Here is an 8,080-nt window from a genome sequence, read left to right on the forward strand (position 1 = left end):
TTACTTGGAGTTATGTTTGAAATTTTATTTACTTTTATTTATACTTTTTGTTGTATTAGTGTTGATAAAATTAATAAAATAATTTATAAATAAGACTAAAAGAGTGTACACTATCACTATGGAATGAGATATAAAAGTCCAATATACTCGTTGTTTATCTATTAAAAAAAAGTATATTGAGTGGAGAGAGAAATTAGTCAATTGCCACGTTATTTCATTTTTTTTTATTACATTTCTATTCTTTTGAAATGGTATTCCCATTCCTAATTAATTAAAACATACTAAATGAGACAACTCGTTCTCATTTCAATTCTCATCCAATTCTTTCCATCATATTAAACATATTGCTACTGTTTTGATGTAGTGAAATAATTGGAAATTCATCAAATGAGTGATAAATCTTATCAAAATTCACAGCGTTAAATAAATATTAGATGTTAATTGCTTCTAAGGTGAACATGGGCAAAGTTTCACTTTCCTAGAAGCCTATTCAATCAAGTTTATATATACTACATAAGTTCATTATTTTGATTTATTATTGTTTGAAAAGTTTCAAATAGTTTTAATATTGTCAGGTTTTTTGAATTGATGAATGATGAGATGTGCACATCACGCGTAATTTTGAGTTATCAGGTGTCTTCGGTCCTCGAATGTGATTGACGTCAAACATTCGTATCGACTGAGGACCATGAAGATTAAAATGTTAATTGAATATTTTCACCAAAAAATTAATTTGATATTTTTCATTTAACACTATCCTCATAATCTTGTCAATATGTAGTCTCAGAAGTCAAAACACTGCTCAAATATTTAAGATATAAATAAAATAATCTTTTAAAACAAAAATTTTAATCATAATATATTATTTTCGTTAAAGTTTAGATATAAAAGTTACTACAAGATAATTAGTCTGCAACAAATGGCAGGTATAAACATTAAACACTAACTGATACCCCACAAATTATTTTTTGTCAAGTTGCAAATAATCCAGGCAACCATAGAATGTTTGCTTCAATTAGTGGGACTGACTGGCCAAAAAAAAAAAAAATAGTGGGAGTGTGGGACAAGAAATTCAAAAAATTGCATCTCAGTGTGTACTTGACACGTCACACACACACACACACATTTATTGACAAACTATGAACTGAAAATAACTTGATCCACATTATCCAAAAAAGAAAAACCTTGACTCACAAAATATGTGCCATTCATAACACAACAAACGGGAAAACCATTTGCGGCAAGGAGAGTCTGAGTAGCCCTTATATTCACACAGCAGTACGCAAGGATAGCACCATAATTAAAAAGAATGGCAAAAGAAAACATAGCGAAGTATCACTGAGGCTCTACCTTTGTTGAAGGAAAGATTCCACTATAGCTAAAACCTTCATGGCTATAAGGATGGCGTAAATTGCCCCCACTTGCGTCCACATCAATTTCTTCTGTAGTTGGATCTGATTCAGAAGTGGGGTTCAGACCAGCAAGCTCCATTATATTCTCGACTTCTTTTACCACCTCAGCCATTGATGGCCTCTCTGCTGCATATTCTTTACACACCTCATTGCCACTTCCACAAACCTCTCCAAACCATGTGGAGTTGTAGCTTTGCTGATGGATGGATCTATGATGGAATGTAGGTTGAATAGTTCTTTTGCCATCACCTTCTGCACCTCTCTCACAATATACTTCCCTTTCTCTATTGGCCTTCTTGCCGTCACCAATTCCAGCATCAGCACTCCAAAGCTATATACATCACTTTTTTCAGTTAACTGTTGGGTCATGTAATACTCAGGATCCAAGTAACCCTACAAGGGGGGGGGGGATTTTCGTCAGATATTTCTTTGCGAAGTCTGCATTCATTTGAAATTCTATTATATATTTCAGAATGAAAGTTTCCTTCAGTTTTCTTTATGGTTAAAATGAAACTTTGAACCTAAGACATACTATTCACAGTTCTCGCTACAAATGTAAAAGGGGAGCCAGACAACTAGACAAGGACTTCATAGAGATCACCTATAGTTCTCAATGAACAAAGATGGACACTGATTCATAAACTAGATGGTGTTTAAAGCATTCACTAACCATTGTCCCTTTGACTTGAGTAGTGACATGGCCCCTTTCACTGTCAACAAGAAGCTTGGAGAGTCCAAAATCTGCAACTTTCGCATTAAGGTGCTCATCAAGTAGAATATTGCTTGATTTTATGTCCCTGTGTATGATGGGTGGGTTGGCAAGTTCATGAAGATAGGCCAGACCCCTGGCTGCACCCAGGGCTACTTTAAGCCTCCTCATCCAATCCATTCTGATCCCAGACTTTCCTATATGGACCGAGTCAAATAAAATGTTAAGAAATGTATTTCCCAGCCTAAAGAATTGTTTTCTGACAGTTTTTGATATATTAGACTCCAAACTAATTCTCATACATTCAGGCAGATGAATATCAGAGTTCCAAAGAGATTTTATGTGGGGATTATCAACCATTTACATATTTTCTGACAAATGCATGTGAGTTGCATTAAAACACTTCGTTCCTTTCTCAAATCAATACCATGTAGGAATATATAGGGATTTGCTACCAATCTTGACATCTTTACCAGAAACTTAGTATATGTGTGCAAAACACTAATTTTAAGCTTTTAAATAAATAAGACAAGCAAGTAAGGGCACTTTTAATAATATCAAGTTCATCTCCAAATTTATGTAGTGTGCAAAAATAAGGGTATTCACATGTCCATTTTATTGTGGGAATTCAGAATTGGTAACAAATATCAAGTATATGATCTAAAGAATCGACAACTGAAAGATGGACCATATATATGTTGGAACTACATGGTAATTTACAAAACCAATGGGCAGATTGGCAGTCTATTTGGCAATGATCAAAAGGGGATGTACATCTTGAACAAGCTTTTGTCATTGTTCTGCCCCGTTTCTTTCTAAATTCACCTCTATGAGACAATATGATATCATTCATAAGGAGAGAGGGGGTTGGAATGAGGGTACCTGAGAGACTATCCATTAAAGTGCCATTTGGAATATACTCATACACCAGCATTTGTTCACCTTTGTCAAAACAGAAACCGACAAGACCAACAAGATTCTTATGATGGACCCTTGATAGAAGTTCAATCTCAGTTTTAAACTCTACAGCACCCTGCATGGATTCTTTTGCGGCCCGTTTGATGGCAACAAATTCTCCAGTGGGCAGAACAGCTCGGTAAACCTTATTAATAATGAGGATTTATTAGCTATTGCGGAACAACATTAAACAAAAAGATAGAATTGGAAAATAGAGCAATGTTACTAAAGCCGGTGCCATAAGAGAGCTCAAGCCTCCGGTTGTCCGATCATCTTGAGATTTGTGCAATCATCTGAAAACTTAAAAACATATTTTCTTAACTAAGCATGGATCTCAAGGCATGATTTGGTGACTGAGAGTGAGATGCCGAGCTTTTCCAGGCACTGCTCGATTGCCAAAAGCAAACAACCAAACAGAAGATATATGGAAGCTTTTTTTTCATTTAAAAAAAGATTTTAAGGGATTCTGGTCTACCAAAATTATAAAAGGAAAAAGATAGCCATGAGATGTTACTATTATAAACCTTTCCATAGCCTCCAGATCCAACGGTGTTGTCTTCTGAGAAGTTGTTGGAGTATTTCTTTAGCTCTTCTAAAGAAAACCATCGTGCTCCTTTTAACTGAGGAGCCTTGCCAGTGTTCTTGTTCAGTTCCCAGTTTACTGAATTAGCATGGCATTTGATTAATAAGGCTGCTAGAAAATTTCTTTAAAAGGGACAAATTTTAGCCAAAAGTGTATCAAACATATCTTACCAAAAGGGTTTAGTTCGGCAGCTCCTTTTGCTCTTTTCTTTTGGCGTATAGCATATATCCCCGCAATGAGTGCTAGTACCAAAAGACCACAACTGCGACAACTGCACCAACTATAACCCTTGTATGTGATGACTTTGACTTATCTCCTAAATGACATGAAACATGAGAGGGATAGTGAGAGAGAAGAACAAGCATTATAGAGCTTAGAATTTTCAGTTCATGCCGAGACATAAATTTACCTGCAAAGTACCCGTAGTCGTCACCAATAAAGAAGTAAGGAAGGAAAAATTTTGGCAACTTAAGAAGCTGGCTACTAATCACGAAAGCAATACTTGAAACTCCAGTTCTATTGAAACGATCACTTGAAGACGGGAAGACTTTCAGGGACAATTCAAAATAATCAGTAGATGGATTCCTGAATGGATTACTTAGAGAAACAGAATCCACAAGAAGATTTTGTGATTGAAAAGCAGTCATCAGAGACAGCTCGAGTTCCTTAAAATAACTTGCATTACCGAAGTCTGAGAAACTAAGAGCTCTGGCGTATAGAGTTCCAGTGTAGGGATATGAACATTTGCAGCTAGGACTAGAAATCTGACCAGAACTGCAAGGAAGAGGTGCGCAATTATCTGGTGGTGTTGAATATACGGAATTGGATTGGGGTTCTTGGCAGTAGATTTTAGCAGAAGCTCCGTTTTCAAGGCAAATCCGGTTGCTAACTAGTCTGCAAAATTGTTAGATAACTGCCTCAAAGGAGAGAAACCATAAACCAGCAGTTTGAGTCTAAGCTGGGGTGAAGTTAACATGAAATCAGAAGTTACAATTAAAAAAGAATACGTGAGATGAAACTTACACTACTGAAACTTTATAGTTCATGTTTTTCTGCGTGAAGTCAGTAATTGAATTATGCTCCAAATCAATGAGTTTCAAGCGGTTGCTGTTGGCATTGCCAATATCTAAGGTGCCATTGAGATGGTTGCCCCTCAATACCCTGTTCCCACAATTCAACATAATCATCTTATAACCATCATCAGTAGTCAATACATAAATCCAAGAATTAATTGGATAAATATGCGCATGTTGTTGTCATTATGTGCCTCCATATCTTATTTAATGAGATAGTAGTACTCACACAGACTCTAGACTGGATTGGTTGAATAAGGAGACAGGAATCTCCCCTTGAAGGCTGATGTTCTCCAATTTTCTGACAAACACTAAACTATATCAATATATAATACTTGAAACAATCTCGTGTCTTGAAACAAACCCATGCTCAGATACAAACAAATATGCTCAAAGAAAAGAGATAAAGGGAAAGGATGAAAAGCATTGGAGGGATGGGGGAGATAGAGATACAGATAGCATACAATGTTGTCAAAGACGGCAGACTTGAAGCCCATGAAGGAATAACAGAAGAACTGAAACTATTGTTACTCAGATCCCTGCAGAAAATTTAAGAAAACATGAAAATGAAAAAGCACTGAACAGATATTCAAGCATATATGTATACACATATCCTTGACTTTCAAGGAGGACTTCTGAACAAGATGGAGGGAAAAATACTGACAATTACTACTTCTCAATGAAACAAATTTTACTTAATCCCCAACTTTCAAAGGAGCTAACACATATTACTGCTTTACTACTTACACATAGGCTAGAAGATTCATTCCAGTAAGATCGGCAGAGAACCATTCAACCTATTATTTGATAAATACCTGAAAATATAAAGTCAATGCTTCCCCTCAGTCAATGATCATTAAATACAAAGAGTAGCTTACAGATAGTCCTCAAGTTGAAATTGGCATGTTTATTTTGTCCTCTTACAGATCACCAAGATTTTTGAGATTGCTGATGTTTGAAGGCACTCTCCCACTTAATTGGTTCCTATCAAAACGGCTGTTGAAAAGGGAAAATAATAATCACAGTAAAACTCCAAAGGATTTCAGGAACAGTAAATATGTGAACTGATGACTTCACTTGTGATAAGATACTTACACCGCCTCCAAAGAGTTCACCAGCCCAAGGGTACCAGGAATACTGCCACTTAGTTGATTGCTGTCGAAAAGCCTGGCCAAAAGAATATAGGAGAGGTGGACAGTCAGGTCAACATGTCTGCTGGTCTCACCTTATGAGGAAAAATTGAAAATATAAACATTATAACATGGGGATTTTCAAGCTGTTTTTTTTAGTGAGAGATTCCGTGGGGAGAAAAGAAGGTACTGTAAAGGTCTAGTAGATCTTACACATGGACGAGACTCATATTTGGACTAAAAAGTTTCAGCTGGAATTCCACCCGAGAGCCTATTGTTTCCCATGTGACTGCAAAAAGTGGACATAATCTTTAGATCCTTTGCGCTGAACCAGAAACTATCCATTCATGGCAATACAAGAGACATCAGCCCAAATTGAGGATTAGAGTTGACATACAAGTGCTGTGCCTTAAGCAGCTTGTCAAGTCCAAGCACTCCTTTTTCAGAGACAGGGATAGGTCCTTCAAGCTGGTTATCAGAAAGGTCTAGCCAATTAAATTGGATAGATTGCCTATGGTAGGTGGAATGTTTCCACTGAACTGATTAGAGTTCAGAGCTCTGCACGGAAAGCAATAAGATGATAGGTCATTCAGATTTATCAATATGGTGATAGCCCCAGAGCAGAACATTGTGAAACATCTTATTTTGGTACAATAAATATGACTTGGGATCTGAGACGTTCTTATTTGTGTAGACATTCTCAGATATAACAAAAGAATTGTTAAAGATGAAATCCTTACAGAAAATTCAGCTGCTGCAAAGATCCGATTGAATCTGGAATACTGCCAAAGAAATTAATCCAACAAATATACTGGAAAACAGTGAGAAATGCAATGGATAAGTTTAGGAACAATTTTTGCAAGGGAAAAGAAAAGGTGAAAATGAGGGGAAAAAAAAAATTAATGATCAGGAACTAGCAGAAGATCCAGAGTTTTATTACAGTTATTTACTGTTGGGTACTAATTGACTTCCTTACAGGGCTTTTAATTTTTTCATATTTCCAATCTCTTTCGGAATTGTTCCTGTCAGGCCCTTGTTGTTAGAGAGATCCCTATATTAACAAAAGTGTCAGTATTCTTTTCATAGATAAAAAAACATGTTGGCAACTACTAATGAGTGTTGCATTCAAAATTTATCTATGAATTCAGTATTGAGTGCAAATGAAATGTAATTTAGAACATTGCATTCTATAAATTCGGATAAAAATTTGGCAGTGTGTGTAACAAGTGCCACAAAATGTGCATACAAATCAGAAATACCCAAACTCAAGTTCAGAACTTTCTGGCACTTAAGCATTCCAGTGTTAAAAAAAAAAAAAAGGATAAACAGACAAAAGGTAGTTCAAGTATTTAATCAAATTAGCTGATTTTAAGTCATTATAAGAGTAGAAAAAGATCAAGTAGTAAACTCACAAAGTCTCTAACTCAGATAAAAACTGGATATCTGAAGACAGCTTGCCTTCCAAATTCATGCTTGCTAATATTCTGAATAAAGCAGTCAAGACAGAAGCAGAAATAAATAAAAAATAAAATTATATTGAAGGAGCCAAAGAAATCCATGCACTGACATTGAGGTCACTCTTGAATTGGTGCATTGAATTCCTTCCCAACCACTGCCACAAGGATCCGAGCCCACCCAGCTTGGTGGTTTGTTCTGCCAAGATGCTGTGAGAGATTGCAGGGAAATAACTGCATGGTGCAGCAATACATAACAATATTGTTAACAAATGCTAAATTCTCAAGTAAATCTTCTTAATACCAAATGAACAAATACATCTTCTGAAAGTTTGCATTTATCTTTAGACCCCTCAGTGCAATGAATTCCACAGAATAAGCTTTCAAGATCACGTCAAAAAAAAATGAATAATAAAAGGAAGTCCTATTACAAGAGATTATTCTGTCATTTTTTCCTAAGCCTTTTTATTCGCTTAAACATGCAAGTTCAAATCAATAATTGAGCTTTTGCAAAGTATAAGAAGTTAATATTGTAGCCAATCAACAGGCTGAGTCTAGATCATGTCACTCAACATGAAGAAAATTCTACGAACGTCCATAAGCAAATTAAAATTTTGTCTGAGGATATTTATGGTAGAAATTTCCAGTGCGAGAACTTTCATGAGTTGAATGCATAAACATAGATTTCCGCACTCCTTATTTGGAAATGAAGACAACAGAAACATAAACAAATTTTAGCTACTTGTAGTTTCTTTTCCCTAA

General features: G+C 35.8%; 1 pseudogene; it reads right to left on the reverse strand.

The window, feature by feature from the left end:
* Positions 1-1,071: 1,071 nt before the first annotated feature.
* On the reverse strand, positions 1,072-7,571 carry LOC129300951 (leucine-rich repeat receptor protein kinase HPCA1-like; annotated as a pseudogene).
* Between the last annotated feature and the right edge of the window lie 509 nt (positions 7,572-8,080).

Source organism: Prosopis cineraria, unplaced genomic scaffold (genome assembly GCF_029017545.1).
Source record: "Prosopis cineraria cultivar Desert tree isolate PC_DT_omini unplaced genomic scaffold, ASM2901754v1 PC1820, whole genome shotgun sequence".
Classification (NCBI taxonomy): Eukaryota; Viridiplantae; Streptophyta; class Magnoliopsida; order Fabales; family Fabaceae; genus Prosopis; species Prosopis cineraria.